Raw genomic sequence first — 24,278 nt, forward strand, 5'->3', positions numbered from 1 at the left:
CGCCGAGACATTAAAGGCAGGCTGCAAATGTGATGGTTCGAAAACGAGAGCGACATATTTACATATATGATAGGTTCAGCGCCTCTCACGAGAGAAACAATCCCTGGCAAAGTTGAATTGCGATTATCTAATATATAACAGAAGATACTCTCATTCTATTATTATACGTTGTTGTGGTTGTCACTTTTTTGCATATTACCATTAACTTACCATTACCTTACTAAGAGAGTGAGAATCTCGTGTTCCTTAGGTAAGATTCTTGCTCACCTTACCATTACCTTACTGGGAGAGTGAGAATCTCATGTTCCTTTACCACACCTTATCGGCCACACTTTAACCCTCGAAGAGCACCTTCAGTCAAGAGAGATAGAACCTCATCCACGAAGTGGCAGGCTACGCTCTTGCAGTTCATTTTCAATTTAGCTTTTATTTCAACGATTCACCTTCTCGGAACTTACACTCCCTGACCTATGAAACAACCTTGCTGACTTCCTTACCTCGCCTTGCTCGACCATAAGGGAGAGGAAGATCTCCATGAAAGGTAAGTTCATTCCTCCCTAAATGGAGAGTCTGTCTGCGGAGGAAATCCCCAAGGTCATAATGAGGAATAAACCAGTGGGATGGCCCTTGAGTTATTGGTCTAGTGTGTTCTTGCACCATTCATTCTGTCTTTCTGGATGACGTGATCTCTGCTGAATAGGCTTTAGGTCATCGATTAGATGTATTTTTAGGGTAAGAAATATAGGCCATCCCTGTTAAAGTGAAAGGGGGATAAGTCTACATGTATTTGAAAGCCAGTTTAACCCGCGTAAAGTCAGTGGACCAAATTCCAGGGGTAAATCCATCCCCTCTACTATATGAAATTCAGGATCGAGTGAAACCTGCGTAAGGTAGGTCTCGCTGGTTGTCTGGTCCTTATTTCTACCCATGCTTAGGTTCCCGCGTAATAAAGGTTCCTTCTTATTTCACGCTGGTGTGTCAAGCTGGTGAAAGTTGGTGTTTGGCTGAAGGGGATTGGCACAGACATTAGTAGATATATCTGGGAGGAATCCACCCCATGTGTATGAATCTGGATCTCTTTCCACGGGTATGATCTAAATCCATTTCCTTCCTCTCAATCTCTCAACCATAACTCTCCTTGGTGGATTCATTCTCCGGGGCATGAGATTCTCCCCTTCCTTCGGGGCCTGATAGATCCCTTCATGGGAAGGCCTGATATAAGGAGATCGTATAAGGTTTGAGGGAAGAGAATAGTAAGGAGAAGGTCGAGTAGAAAGGGAGGCCTTTGTCAAAAGGACTTTGTAGAGTAAACCGAGTGAAAAGAGAGCAAGCTCAGGCTTTCAGGGGAAGAAATATAGGGAAAGCTTCTGTAGAATCCAAGCGCGTAAGGTGTTTTGTGCCTATATCTTTCAGGCAGGCTGTAGGTGGTAGTGAAAGTTCAACCCACGTAGTGTGATTTAGGCAACCTTGAGCCGCCTACAAATGGCCTTAATTTAGAAAACCCCGACTACCGTCGTGTTCATTCAAGTTCAACCCGCTCAGGAGCTGTTGTAAGTAGGTCAGTTCAGGAGATGGTATAGGTTAGTCAGTGGAAAGACTATGTAGTGAAAATGAAAGGGCCCATTGAAATTTCACAGACAGACACAATGCAGATACCACCCCTCAACGGGTGTGTCCTTTAATGGTCCCTTTCATGGTCGAAGGAAGGTAAGAAATATCGTAAGTAGTTATGTAGTTTAATTTCCCCGTAGCCAGAAATCCCAAGCCACCCATATGTCCCCTTCTTTCTCCCCTTCGGTGCACAAGTCCCCTTCGCGGATAGAATGTCTTCCCCCTTCTCCCCAATTCCAAATTCATATTCTTCATCCATCTATTCCTGGTAAATTGACATTCAAGAACCTAGCCTTTTAATATACTCTTATTCTTCCCCTCAATCGCACGCTAGAAGGTAGGTAAGGTTGGTTTTCTTCCCCTGCTAAGCTTACTTTGCCCCTTAAGGCATGACTCGACCTTCCTCCTTCCTTGTGACCCTAATGGGAAGGACCTTCTTTAACTAACGAAACCTTATATTGGCTTTGGAAGACCTCATGACCTAATGCGCTTGGTTGGCAGAATTCCTTAATTTGCTTTCCTTCCTACCCACCCGCTTATTCCTCCCTTCCTACCCACTTCTTCCCTTACTTCCCGCTCGCCAGACTTAACCCTAGCTCAGGCAATGTTTTTCCCCTTCCTTCCAACCAACTCAGGTTAGGCCTCCTTTCAGGACCTTGCCTGAGCTAGCTCTCATTGGACCTTCAAGACCCTCTAACTAGCTGATGGGTAGCAAGCTAAGTGGGCTTGATTGTGGGGAAAACTCCACAATTAAGCACGCTTGAGCCAGAGGCGATCTGGGATGGGTGACCTCCCGGGAAGTCCTGGTTACCGGGTGCAAGCCTCGGAAGTGATGATTGATGCTATGTGATTTATTTCACTAGTTTCAATTCCACTTCTTCACCCCTGTGAGCATCACCCGATGCAATGAGTGCTAAGTGAACTATTCAAATCATGAGAAATTAGTCACTTACGACTACCTCTCATGGAAATGGTCATACATGAATGACTTACTTAACGCAATTGAATCCCAAAAATGATATCTAATATAATGCACTGTGTAAACCCCCTATACTTAAATTCAAAAAGAGTGAAGGGATCTCTACTTGAATGGTTCATGAGGCACAATACTTGCTAAGGTTTTGAAAATGGGGTAGCAAGCTAAGTGGGCTTGATTGTGGGGAAAACTCCACAATTAAGCGCGCTTGAGCCAGAGGCGATTTGGGATGGGTGACCTCCCGGGAAGTCCTGGTTACCGGGTGCAAGCCCCAGAAGTGATGATTGACGCTATGTGATTTATTTCACTAGTTTCAATTCCACTTCTTCACCCTTGTGAGCATCACCCGATGCAATGAGTGCTAAGTGAACTATTCAAATCATGAGAAATTAGTCACTTACGACTATCTCTCATGGAAATGGTCATACGTGAATGACTTACTTAACGCAGTTGAATCCCAAAAATGATATCTAGCTGAGAGATTTCATTTAAGGCCCCTAAATATGGTTCTACCTACCTGGAGAGGGTTATACCTTCCCTTCGCTATGCTCAGGTCCGGTTAAGACCATCCTTGAGTTGAGAGAAGGGCATTCACTTACGTACTAAATCTTTATCTCAAGCGGGTAGGTTAGGAAGCCCTTACCAGAGCTGGAAGGGAAAGGTCTTACCTCAGGCAAGGTTATGGTCTTACATGAACCAACTTGGCTCAGGCAAGTCACCTAAACCCTCTCAGGAAAATCAGTATGTAATGGTTATGAAAGGGAAGAGTAATAAGGGGTCTGGAGTATGTAATAAGGGAAAAGTAATCAATATGTAATGGTTACGAAATCTATTTTATCTTAACTACACTATACCCTTTCAGATAGTTTCCCTATGATTGACAGGTTTTGACCCACTCGATTTAGGTGTTTATCCCAGTGTTGATTCGATGCTTAGCTTGATTTTCCACTTGAATATATCTAATTACCCATCCAACGAGGGATAATCTGGCATACCCGTTCTTTACCCTCCAACACTCTACCTCGACCTCTAACTCACTTAACGCTACTAGAACATTTGAATCTCCTACTTGGGGGGGGGGGATGGAATGCATAGTTGGGCTTATCAGACTAGGGGCTACTCGGTTGGGATTGGATACTCAAATACTCAACTTGGATACTCAAATGCTTGACTATTTGCTAATCAGATTGGCTAATCAACTGCGACTACTGCACTACTATTAACCTTGGCTTGGTTTTCTATCTCAACCGGGCTGGATATAGTCAGTGCAGCTAGAAGCTATGGTTTTTGCAACTATAAAACTATGCTTGATGCCAAGTACTCATTAACAATCATCATAGACAATCTGAGATGCCAGAAGGTGCTGATAGTCAATAGTCGTTGAATGAAGTCGATAGATAAGATAGCCAGTTGCCATTGCCGATAGTCCGAGTACCCATCATAGCCAGCTTGTCAGTGCCAATAGCTGAAAGGCCATCAATCCCAGGAAGGAGGTCTCGATTATCGGTTGCCTATATCTGAAATAACCTCATTACACACCGGTACAAGATGTTAACATGGGGAGGGGCATTGAATGGATGGATGTCGCTCATTCGCCATGCCTATTGAAATCTCCTCTTTTAGGGGGTCGAGGCAAAATCCTCATTCGGGCACTTTAAGTGAAGTTTTTCTTATTGAACATTTCGTGACGTTCCTATATGATTGTTAGTAATAAAGATGCATTTGGGTATCCCCGATGATTAATGATTTATTATGCCATTCACCTAAAAAGAGTAATGTGCCCAGGTGCTTGTACTGTAGCTATTGTCTTTTTCTACGGTATTTTGTCATATATATATATATATCATGTGTGTGTGTGCATATATGGCTCAATGTGTTCTACAACAAAGTAAGATAATACTAGTTAAGCACAAGTGGGAAAACTATTAGCTATGCAAACCCCTTTGATATTAGCGGGTGGGGGGGGCGCTCACCTTCATTTCCCTAAAATTGGTTTCACTTCGAATAGCCCGATAGGAAACGAGATGAGCATTCAGGTCAATACACATTATACCAGTTTCACTTTACACATTACTGCATTCCTTTCAACTCCCTTATGTTCTTGACTCAACTCCCTGGAGTTTCGACTGTTGCTCTTTACGATTCACCCAAATTGGATAGACACTTTGAACCTTGAGAAGTAATAGCATGATACCCTACAGGGGCAAATAAAAAATGGTGGATCCGCTTATAAACCTATAGCTAGAAAAGAGCGCTAATTAGAGCATAGTGTTCCAAAATCAAGAGCTTTAACAAATGGATGACTTAACAATGAACGGGACGGAACTATGGGAATACTTCAACTTAACAATGAACGGGACGGAACACTGTTACGAATACAAAATAATTAGGAAGGAATAAACAGGTGGGGTAGCAACCATTAGCGTTAGCAATTGACTGGGGAGGGGAAAAAGGTTTTGCAATTTCTTTGACTATGCTACTATGGTGAAGCCCTATGTGAGTTTGGGTCAGACAGCTTGAGCTAGAGAGCCCATTTTACCATAAAACAACTGCTATTCAACTAGAGCATAGAGGGAAAAGAGGTCCCATTAATAACACCACAACTATAAGCTAATTTGACCATCAACTAAGACACTATAAATGCTAATGGTGTTGAATGGCTACCTAAAACAACAAACAGTTCAATTGATCGCGGAAGAAAGATAGATAGAAAGACAAAGGCCCAATAGAGATATTGCAATTGAAGACCCTTGCAATAGAGAGAGGGAAAGGGACTATGGCCTACACTATAGAAGCTATGACTGATAACCCCCACTGAGAACCGCTTTATGGATGGTTGGGTTATAATCACTAACACTTCCCCCATTACCCCCCATGAAACTGGACAAACGCTTCGAACCTTGAGGTTGCTTGGATAGATCGACACTTCCCCCATTACCCCCCATCAAACTAGACAGACGCTTCGAACCTTGAGGTTGCTTGGATAGATTGACACTTCCCCTGATTGCTAATGCTTGCCCAAGTCATAAAGGATTGCTACAGCTATATTTTAAGCCTCACATTTAGCATACCCGGATATCGGCAAAGGTCTCAAGTTTGCTTACAACATATTTCCAAAACTTACTCATTCATGGAGCGGAGCCACTCTCCTGAGGTACGAGGAGGAGGGGTGAGGTACGAGCCGCTCGACTGTATGGGAGAGGATTCTTGTTAATAAAAATGCTACTTTGAGATGTCTGATAATCCATAATCGGGCATTCAAATTGGATTCTTGTCACTATAAACCATACCCTTTCAAAGAGTTTCTCTCTGATGACATAGTATTCGCCAAGCATTGATGCTAAGCGTCGTATTCCTTGACTTCTCGATATACCCAGAGTTCACGGAGGTGAGGTGAGTCGCTGAAGGGCCAACAGACAAATTATGTCAACTTTTGAGGTCAGACCAAGGGAAAAAGTTATCGCAATACGGTTTTTTGGCTCTTTAGCTGCTAGGGCCAGGATAACTCACAGAAAGGGGTTCATGCACAAGTGAGCGAGATAGGAGCGAGGTTTAAAAAAGCTTTGTTTATTCACAATTCTACTGGTTGTTGAGGTGCACCAATTCAATTCGCCCAGCCAGGAGGACATTTCGACAAGAAGAGAGAAGATAGGCGCATGATTAGCTTGTTTTCGTTTTCACGTATATAATGCAACAATAACGAAATTGTTTATTTAGTTAACAAAAACAAGACTTATTGGCTTTATGTTTCACCATTGAATGCGGGGTTTTCCAATAATAATTGATTAACATTGAACACTTTTCTCTTACTTCAACTTTCAATATTACGCCAGCCACCCTCATACCTATAAATTAAGCCTTTTGAAACTTTATCTCCCTCGGACTGGACCCTGGAGAACTTATGCCCTAGATAGAAAAGAAACTACAACCTCTACAGTGATCTTATAAGGACCAGATGGATCAACCAACCTTTCACTTACTAACTTATACCCTACTCTGTGATGCCCAAACCTCGTGCTAAATGAATGCCCCGTGGGTACAAGTACGAAAGACAAGCACTATATTCTTTGGGCCATGCTTCCCAAATACTAGTTATTAATGAAGACAACAAGCCAGCATTGCCAGGATATTCATGCCTAGATGGATCCCAGTCAGCATTGAGAGGTAGAAGAGAAGATTCCCAGCCAGACACCAGAGGAGATACCGACTTTACCTTTCATTTTAGTACCCGCTACCCACCCACCTATCCTATATACCTTACCCTAATTACTTATCACCTAGTGAGCTAGGAATCGAGAGGCTGGCTTAAACCTTTACTCCCTATCTTACCTTGTTACCACACAACCTCTTTACCCACCTAAAGGAAGACCTACCTAGACCTGCCCTATACCACTTGCTTAATTAATCGCTTAGGAAGTACTACTATTTACCTTTTATCAGGACAAGACCGGATCACTTCATCCCTCACCCTTACCTTTTTTACTCCCTTAGGAGGTACTGCTAGAGAACCGGGCGGGATCAGATGAAACTACTAACTAGACCTTTACTGAACTGTTTCTTATAACCTATTGCTTTAGCCAGGAATCAAGGCAGGGATACAACACGATATTTACTCTTTAACTTACCTTATGATTCTTGGTACCACATATTAACTTCTAGGTACCACATATTCACTATTATTTTTAGTCCCTGTTACCCTTAGCAACCAAACTACAACAATTATATGGGCGAGATTGGATGGCATGACACAACAACCTCACCCTTACCCTTGATTACTACCTTCAACCTAGTCCATGGAGTGATTCCTTGGGCACCCATTGGATGAAGCCAGGAACTAATAGGAAGATGAGACTAGGCATGGCAGCATGTTATGACACCTTTTCCCTGCCTTACCCTTTACTTTAGTATTACCCGTACACCCTAAGGAGGGGAGTAGGAAGGACTTCTATTTTATACCCTTATATTAGAAGCGCATCGGATGGATCGATCTCTTACCCTTCCCTTTATTACTATCCAGAACTTTTACCACTTGGATTCATGAATCGTTTAAGAGGGAGAGCTATCAACCTGAGCAGAGTAAATGACATGGCAAGATGAAACAACAGCTCGACTCTTACCTTTGTACCGTCACCCTAGGAAAGGAGATTGGAGTGGTGCTACCCATTGCTGAAGCTTGGAATAAGATCCAGTAGGGTACGACATCCATTATAATCTATTACCTTGGTTCCAATCCACCCACCCCAATCCCCAGTGAGGAAGGAGGGCTCACCCTCTAGCTGTAGGGTAGGTCTCGAGAAGGGCAATGAAGGGATTCGATCCAACAAAAAGCATCATTACATATATAATAGCAGCGCGGAAACTCACTCTTATAGCTATAGAAGATAGATAGGGAGGAGAGAAGGAAATGAGAGGGAGGGAGGAGAAGGAGCGATGAAGCTCCGAAGAAGAAAGAGTGTTGCTTCATTGGGGTTGGTTGGGTGGGATCCAGATAAAGGACCCCCTACTATCCATCGACGACTATTGATGGGGTCTGGAGTATGTAATAAGGGAAGAGTAATCAGTAAGGTGTTCCGACCCTTATATATATATATGTTCCGACGATAGAGATAGAACCGGCCCTATACCACGAACTTACTTATTCCCTTAGGAGGAGATGAGGTACTACTATTCACAACCCTTATCTTATAAGGACAGGATGAACCAATGAACGGTGGTGTGGTGGGATCATCGGAACTGCCAGATTGAGGAACTAAAGCCAAAACTTCATAAACATGAATGGAGGAGAATTTCCAGTTAGAGACGAGATAGCCTTGTTTTACGGGTGGACATACCGCATTCACCAGCCTTACCATTACACTTGAGAAATTATTATGGGTACCACCTATTACCTATTAGTTCCAGCCGAGCCTTGACGATACGATTCATCAATTAGAACCCACTCCATCGCCAGGAATAGACAAACCTACCCACCTTTCATTTGTCCCTGCTACCTACCCACCAATAGACTCTTACCCAACCTTACTTATCACCTATTTCTTAAGCCAGGAAGATGAGGGTAAGCACTAGGATATTCACCCTTTAACCCTATTACCCTTGATGAATTCTTCTGGGTAGGGTACACTCTTACCTTATGAGTATATGACCTTTTGTTCTCGCCAAGGAACCCTAATATGATTCATCAATTAGAACCAAATGCATTGCTAGGAATGATTAGAACCACCTGCCTTTCTTTTCATGCCTCCACCTTCTCGTTAACCACCTGAAGATAGAACTAGACCTGCTTATCCCTAGACTACTTGGATTAATGAAGCGCTTAGGAGGTAGGTAGCGCTTAGACCTTCGATTATTAGGTCGGGATTAGATCAGCCAACCTTCCCTTAATTCATGCCTTCACCCTAGGAGATAGAGTGTGGTATCCCCTTAACCATGGATTGCAATTATGGTCTATCAGAGCAACCTCTTAGATGATGGGAACGAGCTTCATATTATAGGATATTATGTCCAGCCAGGATATGCTTCGTTTATCACGAGTGCAGGAATCTTAGGAAGGAGGTATGGGGCATCTTTTATATTATACCTTTGACTGGTATCAGGACAGGATCAACAACCTCATCCTTACCTTGCTACTACCTTAAACCTAGGAGAGGGAGTCTTTACTTACCAACCCATTAAGGAATAATAACAGTGGAGTGGAGGAGGCTTCTATTAACCTTTTTCCTTTCACCCTAGGACGATCGAGGTGAGGGAGTGGCCCAACCTCTTATTAAGCCAAGAAGGAATATAAGTAGGGAACGTCATCTATATACCTTACCTTGTTTACAACCCACCCACCAGAAGACATTGAGCCATGCTTGTTTACATACGAGCATATCCCCAAACTACTTTCAAGTTACCACCAAAAGGGATAGGGAAGTACTTACTACCGCCATACAAGAATGAGTTCATCATCACAGGATCTCCGAGGGAAGTACCCTACCAAGTTCCTAACAGATTAGAGAGAAGGATGGAATTACCTGAAATGCAAGAAATAATCGAATTATTCACCCCAAAAGCATAATCACCTTCTTTATAAAGATATATCCCCGCCTTCTATTTGTTTTTTCCATTGTCGATTAGGTGATGAGCTCAAATAACCTCACCCTCATGGTAACCAATATCATGACTGGACCCCAAGTGGAAGGCAGGTGACGGCGACGACCTCTAATCGGTCTTTTCTAACTCATATATTTACCCATAAGCTGAATCTCAGTATATTACCTTCTACTACACCGGCCTTGAACCCTCAGCCGGCCGGCTATGTTCACCTTGACCTCGACCTTGACCTCCACATCGACATCTACCTGGAGCACAACTATACTCTCTACTGCTACCTTGAGCACGACTATCACATATCATACTGTGAGCCCTATTCCTAGGAAGGAGATAAAGACCACTAGCTTGAATCCTCTCCCAGAACCTCAATCTTACAATTTTCCTACCTTTATTTGGTTGGGCCTTGCTATAGTCTTAGGGGTTTTTGTTTATTCCATTTCAAAAACATGTAACCTACACCATATTTTGGTACCCTTTTAAAAACACTTTCAAACCACCTAATTTTCCACCTTAGCACTCTTTTCCTTTGGAGACATGGCTTTGGGACCCATAAGAGAAAAACACTTTTTAGGGGCATAGCCCCTGAACCCCCCGCCTACCATAAGAATTGTATATGGGGGCATAGTGGCAGTGCTAGTAATGCTTGGGCCAACTCTAGTCATGTTAGGGGCACTCCAAATCCACGCCAGAACCAAGCTTGAACCAAGCAAAAATGGGACACTCATCGTTGGAATTACCACCCTTATGCCATTCGCAAGCTCTATGGTCTCCCTACCCATAAGTGCCCCGATCTCCCAGGACTAGTCCAAGCACTTCGTTTGAAGTGCACTGACCGTAATAAACTTAGTGGTTCTCCTACTACTATCTTACAGTGCTTTCTCCCTCAATAGATGACCCATCCTCCTAGCAAATATACTTAATGACTTGGAGTGACTGCTAAACACTAGGGGGTATCCCTGTAACTTCTAATGAAATGCCATTCACTATACCTTATCCTTGTCAGTAAAATGGGAGTATACCCCCTCCCAATTATCAGGCCAACAATTTTGATTAGGACTTAACATATAGAGGCTCATCTTATGTCTTCCACCCCATTCAAAATATGAGTCAATGTGAGTGGCACCATTAGGCCTCCTTTCCATATTCATCGATGTTTAGTGGATAAAGGGACCTTATTTTGTACCATGCCATTCTCTACTTAGCAGCACCTTTGCTCTCCCACCGTCATTCCACCAATGACCGAGTGACGAGCCTTTTATGGTCTACTCTGTCACCCTGCATGGATTGTGCCTAATCTCCCAATTGAGTTAGGTGGTAAGATGGTATTGATTGATATCATAGTCATGACCAGTCTGATGGACTACAATATCATCCTTACACGTAATTACATCCATGACATGAATGTAGGGGTGTCTTCACTCTTTCAGGTCATGAATGATGCATCATCACCATAGATCATATTGCATATTGTGATCCACCACCATGTCCAGTACCTCAAAAAAGAGAACCTGCTTCCACTCACACTGATTTGATAAAATCCTTTGAAATTTCCATTATTTGAAAAATATCCACCAAGTGCAAGCATGTGGCTATAGAACCACCTCCTCACCACTTTTGCATGGAGGCTAGGTGGGTTCATTCACCCTTGAAGGCACCATGCCACCCTCCCCCTATTTTGAAAAGTCCATGTGCCCCTGAAGTTTAATTTCCCAGTACGTTTTCATGCTTTATTTTCTCACATTACCGAATTTGTTGGTGATGAATGATTGATAACGCTTGCCCACTTACTCCAGTTAATCGCTATTGCTCATGCTTGATTGATCTATAACGCTTGCCTTCCTTCCGCATTACCCCTAGCTGGAAACTATTACATTACGTCATTATGCTTTCTGTTCATCCACGCATTAGCCTTCTGTTCTTCCACATACGCTTTCTGGAACCAATCCTCAATAAAAACTTAAAAAAACACCTAACACAACCCTTACTGAACTGTATATTCTCTGAAGAACCAACTAGACTTTCAAACCCAAATACCTAGGGTGAAATATAGAACCTGGAGATTGAAAGTGAGCCATCTGTGGCTATCTGCCTTGCCGAACGATAAAGACCTTTACCTTGAGTAGCTAGAGTACCTGCTCGAAGCAGGCAAACCCAGCCAAAGACAATCGAAGCTAGGCAAACCCAGCCAAAGACAATCGAAGCTAAGCCTAAGCTAACTGCTTACACAAGCAATCCTAGCAAACAAAGCCAAGGGGTGCTTACAAACTAGATGCCTTGCCTAAGCTCGAGATACAGGGGATCGTGTTACAACCTGCCCTGCTTTATTAGATTTATAAACTCTTCCTAAACTTTAGAGCGGAGCCCACTGAAACTTCAATGGTTGGCTGGTCTTGCTGGGATGAACGGATGGGATCGATGGCTCGAAAGCCAAATTATATGACCATTTTCGCGCACTGTAGCAACATTTTGTTACCTGAGATGATCAATGTATATCCCCGGTTCAAGACCTTCAACATAAAAACGTGGATTGCTCTTTTCTTATATTTTCATATAACCTTACCTAACCTTTGTGAACGATGTAAACTATTACACACGTATATAAAACTGGAATCTTAGCAGTGAGTCGCGGGCATGCCTCACTTTATGAAAACGAATCTGACTTCTCTACCTGAACGCATAAACGCTTCATAAGCATTCCCTTCTAAATGCTTGTCACTATTCTACTTGCACCCCCTCTAAACTCCTCCCCGCTGATTGAGAGCTTGCTTGCACATCCTCTCCTTAACAGTGGAGCGGTCTTACTAACCTTCTTAGCTTTAGCCGTTATATATATGTAATAATGAGTCATTCGATTGCTAAGGTCTTTTAGTCATTCGTTATATATGTAATTACGCTTTAGCATCATATGGGATCTCTCCTCGAATCATCAATTATACCTGAATAATATTAAGGCCAGTGAGTCAATAAGTAAGTAATATTATCCCTAGTTAACATAGTTATAATCCTTATCAAATAACACCTATATTGTGAGCCAACGGGAGAGGAATAATATTTCCTTTTTCGGGGTCAGTTGGTATGATCAGGAAAATAAAAATGAACTTCTCTTTTATAAATTATATCCCCTTTCATCTCATGTTTCTCTCTGCCAGGCTGAAAACCTAATTGCAGCCATACCTACGTGTTCATTTAAATTATTTCCATGGTCACTGCCATGAACCCTGTACCTACTACAACATCTTAATATATGATGTTGCCATCTCTACGTTGACACTTGAACTCGCATCTCTGTTCACCTTTTCCGACCTTTTCCATTGTAACACAAGAAATATTTCAGCAATATATGAATCACATATATACGTTGTTGAACTTTTCCCATTTCTTGAAGAGGTAGGTGTGATACTTATACCCATTCCAAAAACCACCCATTGAATCCATGTTTGTTGTTTGGCCCACATGAAAACTTAGTATAATTTGAGCTTGGTTGAGCAATTAAACCTAACGGAACACAGATTATGAGATTCAACACACCACGATCATCAATGGGGTGGGGTAGGGCACCACCATGAGGTTCCACAACCAACCGATAGGGGTTGGTACTATATGATATATTGCATATCTACGTTTTTCACTTTGACCAGGGACTACTCTGCTCCTATACATAAACTATGCTCTCTATGAAGAAAGCCAAGGTACGAATAGGAATAATAATTCAAATACGGTATCGCATACCTACTCCATCTGGAAAAGAAAATGTTTGATTATTTAGGAAGAATTCCATCCTAAAGTTCTAGGCATCCATTATGGTGTGGTCCAGTAAACACACAATGTTTATGTCTCAAATATTCAATGGGACTAATCCAAACATGGAGAAGAGAACCCATCATCGCTAGAGAGGAGACCTTACCAACCCATACCCCGGTAAATAGTTGATCCAGTCGATCCCTATGGTGTGGGAGCATTAGCCTAATTGTATCAATTATTATAGTGCTACTACAAAATCAGATATCAATCGATACGTTTGAACCTTCCTATCTAGAGTCCTTGCGAAATAGAGAAGTCAGGGGAATAAGACCCATTCCATAAATAAACAACCAGTTGAGGAGGGTATCAACAAACCCGTTGTGTGTGTCTATAAATAATATAGGATATTTCGCATATCTATTATGTTAACAACCTACCAAAATACAATCCATTGATTTATCCATGGCCTCATCAGGTTGTTCGGTCGGGGCAGGCACGCACGAAATAGTTTGTTGGAAATTCCACCACAATGGGGTTTACTACTACTCCTACAGTGAGTGATCCAATGGCATCAATATATAAGAATCCTACCCCTTCGGAGGTTTATTGATCATTAGCTTCATCACTCATATTTACAAACGCAGATGGAATATTTTCTTAAATCACCCAACCAAACAAAAAGGCATAAGAACAATTTGAACATATGATTGTAGGGGCAACTCCTCTCCTGCACATCCGCCTGCTTGAACACGCCGGAGCTAATGTGCTTGTAGAACAGTCTTCTTAGTAGGCCACCCTACGTATGCATTTCATCATATTTTAGATAGGATTTCTTCATCACACTACAGGTATGAAATTGTAAGATCTTAATAAATCATTAGATCACTGTCTATATACGAATCTGTCGTGGGTAGGGAGGTACGCAACAACTATAAAGCATTGTAGCAGCACAAGTGTGAAACTACGTAAAATGCCCTCAATGGTGTCGTGACGTTAGATTGAAGAACAAAGGCATTGTGAAATGTTACAAACTATTACAATGTTACAATCTATTGCGGGAACGAGCGCTCGCTAGCTGCTAGGGATTAATTCAAAAAATGGGGGGAGATGCATTCCAGGGGTAAATGGAAGAAGGGATGCTACGTGGGGGCCCTTGGTATCACTGCTTAGAATGTTTTTCTTGCTGATACTGACTACGCCTATTAACGCGCTAGGCACCTCTACTAAAGTACATTATTTTCCACTCTAATCAAGTAGACATATAAGAAGCTAATAATTGCATTCATTCCTCAGGTTGGGTAGATGGATATGGGTAGTGTAGTGAGGAACGATAGGGGTTCAGTAAAGGCGGGGAGCGGTCTTTCTTTTTCTTATTCAAGCGAAGCAAAAAAGGGGGAATGAAACGAACGCTGGGCAACCGAACGCTAGTGCATTGAACTATATATATGTTTAGTACCATGAACGTCTCCATTAGGGCATTTAATCTATTGGTTGTCGTCCTCCGGACAATATATCCTCATATTCTTCTTATTCACTGGATATCCCCAATAAATTGCCTTCAATCTATCCGTCACTGGGGACCGTCAGCACTTTCTCTCCCTCTCCCTAATCTGGCATCCGTTCCCGCCAGAGATCTGTCTGTTCGTCTACGTTGGCAGGACAACATCTCCCCTCATATTATTCTCTTCTTTCAATAATCAAAGCATATTCGTAACTGGTAGGGTAGTCCCGCTCTGTCTCTTGGTTAGGACGGGGTATTGGTGGGTAGTCCAACCATAGGTAGGATATGTAGGTCTGCATAGGTAGTAAGTAAGGTTCAAGTGGTTCTAAAGATTAGTGTGGGTAGGAACACATAGGTAGGCAGTTTCAAATGGGTAAGTAGGCATAGGTAAGTAAGGGGGAAATCCTAATAGATAGGAAGGTGAGGGCATGTCAAAATGAAAAGATTAGAACGCATAGTCCACGCTAGTGTTGGTAGAAAGCATAGGTAGGCATAGTGAAATGGGTATAAAAATAGAAGTCGGCCTAGCTCAAGCGTCCATTCATCCCTGCAAGTGTCCCGCCCCCACCACCACCACCGGAAAAGGAACAAAGGAACAAGGAACGGAAAAGAGGAGAAAGAATAAGATAAAACCATGACCGGTAAAGAAGAAGAGAGAGCCACAGAAAAGTCAAAATAGAAGCAAGGCAAGGATGAGATCAAATATGGGGTAAGGGGAGAGGATGTGTGCTAGCAACCAATATGAAGGGACAAGCGATGGGGCGAAGAAGTATATGTGTCGTTTGATAGGGAAAGTGGGTAATGGGTGAAATGTCGTTGATCAAATGGGAAATGCGAAGCCTCTTTTATTTTTCTATTATCCGTTTAGAATTTGTTGATTTTATAGCGGGAGGAAGGCGCATTTTGATACCTGCAATTTCATATTGAACCTCACCCCTCATCTCAACTCACCTCCGAACTGGAATCGGAACAGGAAACCCGACACTTTACCGACCTGATCCCTGGCCCCTCATGCACACACCCCACTGCTCACTCACCCATCAACTCAAAAAACAAAACAAAGGCTGCAGGCCAAAAAGTCAAGGGCGAAAACCAGATAGAAGAAGGTGTAAAGCCAGATAGAATGAGGGAAAGCAACGCAAGCAAGAGCTGAAGCAGTGAGAAAAAGGCCAGCAGGAAAGGATGGGGAAATAGGAAAAACCAACGCTGAGGTTGCAGCCATCCTGAAGTGATAGAGAAGTCTGAAGTGGCCAATAAAACACCCAGAACGAAGAGTAAGGAGACTATAGTCCTTCCTACTTATTCGAGCAAGTTAACTCTCGATTCGATGAGAGCGGCTCGTAGCTTGCCCCTTGACGGATGAAGGCTAGCAGCCAAAGGGATATGGGAATCTGGTGTTAAGGACTTTCCTCTGTCGGGTAAGGAGGAAACCAGGGGTACATATATCATTCTCTCAGGCATGGAAACCAGGGGTGTCCATATATCTTTTGGGTATGTCTATATGGCTATGACTCTTGGCAAGGAGTGTAAATGACCTTCTAGCTATGACTGCTATGTACAATGACTGGCTCTGACCAGTAGAGCTTCTATAAATGAGCCTGGCAATGACTGTTGGCTTCTTCTCTGACTGGCAATGATGACTGGTGGTAATGGGCTCTGAATGGATATGATCCTAAACGGGTGCATTGTATGTAACAATGTTCATAGCATCAAGTTGAGGTAGGAACTAATGTTCCGTATCAGTAAGCCCCTTTCCCAGGGTATGGATAAGTTATCCTTTGGGCTATTGATGTGGGCCTTCTCTGTTCTCGCTTATGAAGGGTTCAATGGTGAAGCGAGTAACCTGTGTCGAGTTCTTCCTTCATCTCTATGGATAGCAAGATCTCTACCTTCGGCAAGCAGCAAGCAAGTGTGATAGACCCTATACTTATTTTGAACTCAAAGCCAACCGGGGCCAGAGAAAAGTAATAGACCATAGTACCATAATACTACTTTCTTATCCTCAAACTTCAATATATTCCCGGGAATAAAAGTGCCTTATCTTCCCGAACTCTAACTAATTTTCACCCGGTAAAGGACCTTACTTTCGCAGAGCTCTTTGAGGGGAAGAAATCAAGTCAGTCCAGAATATCGTATACAAAGAGATATCTCATTATATATGTAATTATGCTTTCCTTCTTTCCTCAAGTCAAGATCGGCCGGATTCGAACCGGTCTGGCTGAAGCTCCCTACTTCCCAGATCGAGCTAGACCGAAATTTTAAACCACAAATCAGCGGGCATGTCTGAACACGTACCTTACTGAAACTTAGTGGCCATGTTGATCTAGCCAAAGATTCCGAAATAAAATTGCTAAGGTTAAGTAGAAAGAAAAGAGTTTGATGAGAGAATATTCTGTTTGTCTGCGACTCATAAGTCTGAGTCTGGAAAATGATGAGTCTTGAAACTATGTTTCATTGCATCATTAAGATTCAGTAATTGATGAGAGGCAATAAATTGCATTATTAAGATTCAGTAATTGATGAGAGGAAATGACCCTAGAGGAGCAGTAAGACTGAGTGTGAAACGGGTAATCTGCAACAAGAAGAACCAAACTCCCACTCACCCTGTTACAATAATTCTCATAAACCCAATTATAATTTACATAATATATCTTATTTAAGGATAGCCAACATGAAATGTGGGGAACTAAAATTAAAATTAACCAGAATCGTGGGTTTGTTTTTTGAATTTTAAGATTATATAAACACCATCATGACCTAAGTCCCTTTTGAATTTATGTTTCATTATTATTACCGTTTACACACTAATCTAATCCTCGTAACTATTTCTTTAATTATATGGTAAAAAATTTAGTTTTTCTATTTTTTACCCAAACATTGCTCCATAGCGATAGTGTTCAATCCTTCTTTTGCGGAAGTGCTCACTCATTGCCCTTTATTTTCTCTATATTATCGCAGAGACATTGGGAGGAAAAATAAAAATAAAAAATAAACGAAACAAACACACAATAAAAATAATTAAGAATAAATTAATAATGATAAAAAATAAATTAATTACAAATTATAATCGTTATTGATTTAGAGAAATGAAATCATAATAACATACAAATAAGGAAGTAGCTACATTGTACCTGTATATTTTGTATAATATTATTCTGCCCTGGGAAAACAGTGTTATGAAAGTTCTCTATATAATTGAAAAGAAAGCTGGAAACAGGACATCATTAAACCAAAAAGTTGAGAAATAATTAAGGTTACTAAAACTAAAAAATAGACATGCCAATTGCTACTGATATAAGGAAATCAAATTTCTTTCATCTCATCCATCCTATCAGAAGAGGAATGGACATTTTTTCGGCCAATTTGCTTTATCTATTGAACAGGTCCGCTTTAGGAACTTCCTATGTTTCCTAGCTCTCGGACACAGATACCAGACAAATACATAATAACAATAATGATAGCTTTTGCCTCTTACGACCTAAAAACAATATTGTGAATTTTTTTTTTTAATTATGAAAAATAGATCCTTAGGCAAATGCCACCTGGTAAAATGAATCAAAGGCGGATGGATCAACTAAATAAACAACAAAATCCACTTGCGCCGAAATCTCCCTTTAACGGGTGCCCTGACCCTGCCCATTAAACCACTGATGTGTGCTCGGGCCATTAAACCACTGATGTGTGCTCGGGTGTTTCTCGTCGTGTTGCTTGGGGTGCCCCTGACCCTGCCCCTTAAACCACTGATGTGTGCTCGGGTGTTTCTCGTCGTGTTGCTTGAGGTTCTGAATAAAAAGGTTACGCTGATTCTATTGCTTAGTTTTATTATTCTAGATTTACTTTTAATCATTAACATAAATTAAATTTTAATATATAATTATTTAAATAATATTTAATTTTATAATTTATTTTTAAAATATTAATAATATATATTTTTATTATTTTATTTGTTTGAGTTTTTTAGCATATTATTTTATTTATGTTTATATAAAATAATTAAATAATTATTTTTTATATTTTTAAAATATTTTATAAATATATAAAATTATTTAGCGTAAATTTTATATTTATAATCGTTTTATTAATTTTGGCATATACTTATTTTAATTTCAATATCTCAATTTTATTTATAATATGTGTGAAAATAAAAATAAATCAATATTTTTTATAAATCATTTAAGACAAATTTAATTAACCTATTAAACTTATCTAATTATTAATTTATTTAGTAACTAAAATATAATCTCAGAATTGAGATTTCTATGATTCATCATTAAATCAAAATTCTTCCCGATAAATCACATCGCTACTTTAGCATTAACAAACCCCACTGAGTTTAATCGTCTGGAGAGATCGACGCGTTTCTCCACATTAGCTAAAACGGATTATTAATATTTTATTATATTGATACACCTACTTCACCAGGAAGGGGACAGAGATTCCAACCAACCGGAGAACAAATGGGTTACATTCCAACAAGAAGTTCATTAAGGAAGTGAGGTTCGGATGCCCCTTCAATTCAATTCAAATAGTGTTGGATCCTTTTTTTGGGATGGGGTATACAACATTATCTAGCAACTGAGATAATGTAATGCGGACAGATGAGGATAACTGACAGGCTTGCAGAATTAATTAATATGGGCAGCAAATATTAATTAGATAAACGAACACATCGTACCGCACCCGTACCATCACGTATGTCCGTCCACCGTACACGTCCGCCGAAACGAATAAACAGAATGGAGAGTGATTTCGACCAATCGAGTGTGGTTTTTCTAGAGATATAAAGGTCTGAAGTTCAATTCCTGATGCCATGGCTCCTCCGATGGAGAGATAATACTGTTCTAGATTTGCATAAAAAAAGCGTAGACAATGGTTTTTTAGAGCTAAAGGTCTCAAGTTCAATTCCCGACGCCATGGCTACTCCGATGGAGGGATAATACCATTCTAGAATTGCATTAAAAATTGAAGACAATGGCAGTGCCGCCATGTCTGAGGTAGCCAAGGATTCGGAAATAAAATTGAGAAGGTTAGGTAGAAAAACGCAGTAGAAATAAAGGAAAATTGTAAACATCATACCAATGCTCTGCTCTAATTTATTCATAGATTGAAAATCTTCTACGTTTGAGTCTTCTACATTCTATGTTCTGGCTTTACGCTTTAGTTTTCTCTTTCAGATTCCATAATTTAAGAGAGGAAATGACTTCTGGGGGAGTCTGACTAAGTGTGAAAGTTTAACTCTCGCAAACCCTGCTCCCGTCTTACATATAATGTTCGTAAACCCAGTTCCAATTCACGTGAATCAACTAGAATTTGACGATTGTAAAAACACCCAAAATGGAACACACCGAAATGTTTGTTTGCTCGGAGTCTTGAGATTATGTTTCATGATAATTGATTTTGGACACTAACCTAATTATCAACCCAACTTAGCAAAAAAGTCAGAATAGCTTCTGTATTTTTAATTATAAATTTTTTAATCTACAAAACAAATTTATACCATAAATGTTATGAACTGTAACAATACAAGCAAGAAGATATTCAGAAGGAACTGCAGGTTACCTTAGGGATATTGCTCCATAGCCGTGACGCTCACTCTGCCGGTTGCACGGTCTCTGTATGTTAGCAAATAATCTGATAGCAAAAAGAAATAAACCAATAAAGCACCATCATAAAATAAATAAACAAGAAAACACACTTAACCTAGAAACTCTGCAAATAATTAGGTATGGCAACTGCTATTGATATTAAGAAATCAAATCAAATTTAAAATAAATAAACAAGAAAACACCCTTAACCTAGAAACTCTGCAAATAATTGGGTATCGCAGCTGCTATTGATATTAAGAAATCAAATTAAATTTCAACAAATAGACCCAAATCACCCTTACCCCTTCCATCCAACCAGAAGAGGAATGTAGATTGTCTGGGCCTGTTCAGTTCAGCGATCGAACAACCCAAAAGTAACTCTGTCTCGGGATCTTCTCCTCTCTGCTCTTCTACAAAAACTTTTTCCTCTCTGCTCTGGCTGTCTCTGGCTCTCACTCACAAACGTTGATTTCTCTCACACACATGCTTAAGCACTATTAACTCAGAAAGTCTGCAAGGTTATTAAAACACATTAAAACAAAACTGAAAAACGAGAGAACTTTTGATGTCGAGAAATCAAATCAAATTAAACCAATAGAGCCAGATCTCCCTCACCTCACCTCATCCATCCAACCAGAAGAGAAATGGAGATTGTCTTCGCCCGTTTGGTTCAGCGATCGAACGGTAGACCTAGAAACGTCACTTACTTCATCTTCCATATGCCTTCTCTTATAGGGACTTTTTCCCTTACCCTTCCCTTATTGCCTTCACCCAACGTAGTTATGCCCAACCACACTCCCTTACCTTATGCCAGGATGGACAGGAAGGATTAGACGGGTGAGTACGTCGGGTCCAGCTGCCTACCATTACGAGCAAGTGTTTCGCCGTCGTATTCTTTCAAACATTGAAGCATAAGCCGCTTCGCCCGTTTGGTTCAGCGATCGAACGGTAGACCTAGAAACGTCACTTACTTCATCTTCCATATGCCTTCTCTTATAGGGACTTTTTCCCTTACCCTTCCCTTATTGCCTTCACCCAACGTAGTTATGCCCAACCACACTCCCTTACCTTATGCCAGGATGGACAGGAAGGATTAGACGGGTGAGTACGTCGGGTCCAGCTGCCTACCATTATAATTCGAGTCCTTATGCGAGCAAGTGTTTCGCCGTCGTATTCTTTCAAACATTGAAGCATAAGCCGCGTAGAGGGCGCCTCCCTTCTTCCCTTCTCTTCCGGTTCTTATTCTTGGGCAATCTACCCACCAAACGTGGTGCCAGTTCAACCCAAACCTGAGTATCAAACTTAGCGGACTTCTTTGATTTAGCTCCGGCTAAACATAGCTCCGTAGAGCTAGAGCCTATTGCTATGGACTTTTCTTCCGCCTATAGTGGTCCTAAGAACCCGCTTACACTTATACCTCGGGTCGCTTAGCCTGTGTTTCACGCTTAGCGAATGTCTTGGCCAGTTTGGTTCAGCGATGGAACGGCCGAGAAATACGTCGGCCTAGGATCTTTCCATCTCTTCTCTTACTGAAGAACTTTTTCCTCTTTGCTCTGCGCTCTCTCTGGTTTTCACTCACAGGCGTTTATTTCACACACAATCCACGCATAACCCCAACAATAACGATGACGTACAACACAAAAACACAGGCATACCCACACACAGAAAAAAGGAAGGAACATGCATATACCCACCCAAAAAATAAAGGAAAATGGTCGATGCTTCTATCCAAGCGGTGCCACTTGTGCCCGCCTCCCACCTTTCATCCTGCGTCATCTGTCCAGATTTCATCCACCTCCCACTCCATTGTTAACCAAAACTACATACACTCCATTGCTCACCAAATATGTATTATGACTAGGAATTGAAATAAAATAAAGAATGTAGATTTTATTTAGTGATGGAAAATTTTGGGAGTTAATATTTATACTTTTATGTTTTTAAAAAAATAAAAAATAAAAAAAAATTAATTATTTTACCTTTAAAATGGTTACAATATTATATTTATTAATATAAAATCATCTGAAATCTAAAAAAATAGTACTAAATTTTTTACAGGTTGTATATTAAAGACTAATAAAATTCACCAAAATTTATAAACCTTAAGATAAGCTTCTATCCTTAAATTTTTCTAGCTTAATTATCATGGGAAAATCTAAATTAACATATTAATTTTTTTTACATATTAAATTATTTTATTAAAAATTTAATGATCCTTGTTTTAAAATTAAAATCCACATGAACAAAAAACACTTATATTTTAATTGGGAATTGAAATGAAATAAAGAAGAGAAATTTTATATATTAAAGACTAATAAAATTCACCAAAATTTATAAACCTTAAGATAAACTTCTATCCTTAAAATTTTCCAACTTAATTACCATAGAAAAACCTAAATTAACATATTAATTTTTTTACATATTAAATTATTTAAGATAAACTTCTATCCTTAAAATTTTCCAACTTAATTACCATGAAAAAACCTAAATTAACATATTAATTTTTTTTACATATTAAATTATTTTATTAAAAACTTAATGATCTTTGTTTAAAATTAAAATCCACATGAACAAAAAAACACTTATATTATAATTAAGAATTGAAATGAAATAAAAAAAGAAATTTTATCTAAGCATACTAGAAAAACGCAAACTAACTTATTAATTTTTTAAATATTAAATTATTCTATTAAAAATTCTTAATAATAATCTTTATTTTAAAATTTCTTAATAATAATCTTTATTTTAAAATTGATATATTAATCTAGCATATTTTGCTCATCAAACAATATTAATTTTTTTTATCTATTTAATAACTATTTTAACATAAATCCAAATTGACCTTTTAAATTTTCTATTTATTCTATTAAAAAAAACTTATTAAGATTACCTATTTTAAAATTAAAACATCCAATAAAATTTCCAACTAAAATCAAAACATCCAATAAAATTCTCGACTAAAATCGAAACATCCAATAAAATTTCTGATTAAAAATTAACATAATCTCCCTCGTTTGGCATTTGTTATTTTTTATAAATAAATATAACTTTACGGTATTAAATTTATTATTTATTTTTAATATGAAATATTTTTATTATAATGATTATTTAAATAATAATAAACATCATAATTTTTTTTATATTACTCCATCTTTATCATTAAATTTTTTATGTCAATTATTAATTTTACTATTTTAAATTTATTATTAATCATTAATATAAATTAATTCAAAAATATAATTATTAAATATTATTTAACATTATAATTTCTTTTGAAATATTAATAATATATATTTCATTATTCTATCGGTTTTACATAAAATAATTAAGCTACTCTTTATATTTTTAATTATAAATATACATAAAACTTATTATTATTTTAATTTCAATTTAATGTATAACAAATTATTGTATGAAATATATAGGTTAAAGTGAAATTTAAAATAAGATAAAAAAATAAATCTTTTCATTAAACCATCTCAAATAAATTTAATTAAACTATTAAATTTTTTAAATTATTAATTTATTCATTAACTAAATTGTAATTATAAATAATATTATTAAAAAAACTTGGTACAAGTTAATTTGTTGTGATCTCCAATAATAGAATAAAATAACTGTTATTTTTAACATGATAACAAAATAAATAATAATCTTAGTATAGATTATTCTTCCCTCACTTTAATTCAACTTTATTTTTAAAATAATTAAAAATAATAATTATAATAAACAAACTACAAACATTTCATTAATACACTTTTAACCATTTGAA

The 24,278-nt window shown here is 39.1% G+C and overlaps 1 long non-coding RNA gene across 1 annotated transcript in view; it reads right to left on the reverse strand.

Moving 5' to 3' along the window:
- Positions 1-20,995, reverse strand: part of LOC149247995 (uncharacterized) — a 68,937-nt gene extending 47,942 nt beyond the window's left edge. The window contains exons 1-2 of the long non-coding RNA XR_016265702.1: positions 20,809-20,995; positions 20,481-20,552 (exon numbers count right to left, since the gene is read on the reverse strand). This is a non-coding gene — a long non-coding RNA (uncharacterized LOC149247995). The remainder of the gene's footprint in view (positions 1-20,480; positions 20,553-20,808) is intronic.
- Positions 20,996-24,278: the final 3,283 nt, after the last annotated feature.

This window comes from Pinus tabuliformis, chromosome 7 (assembly GCF_031772625.1).
Source record: "Pinus tabuliformis cultivar Carrire ecotype Pingquan chromosome 7, CPIR1, whole genome shotgun sequence".
Taxonomy (NCBI): Eukaryota; Viridiplantae; Streptophyta; class Pinopsida; order Pinales; family Pinaceae; genus Pinus; species Pinus tabuliformis.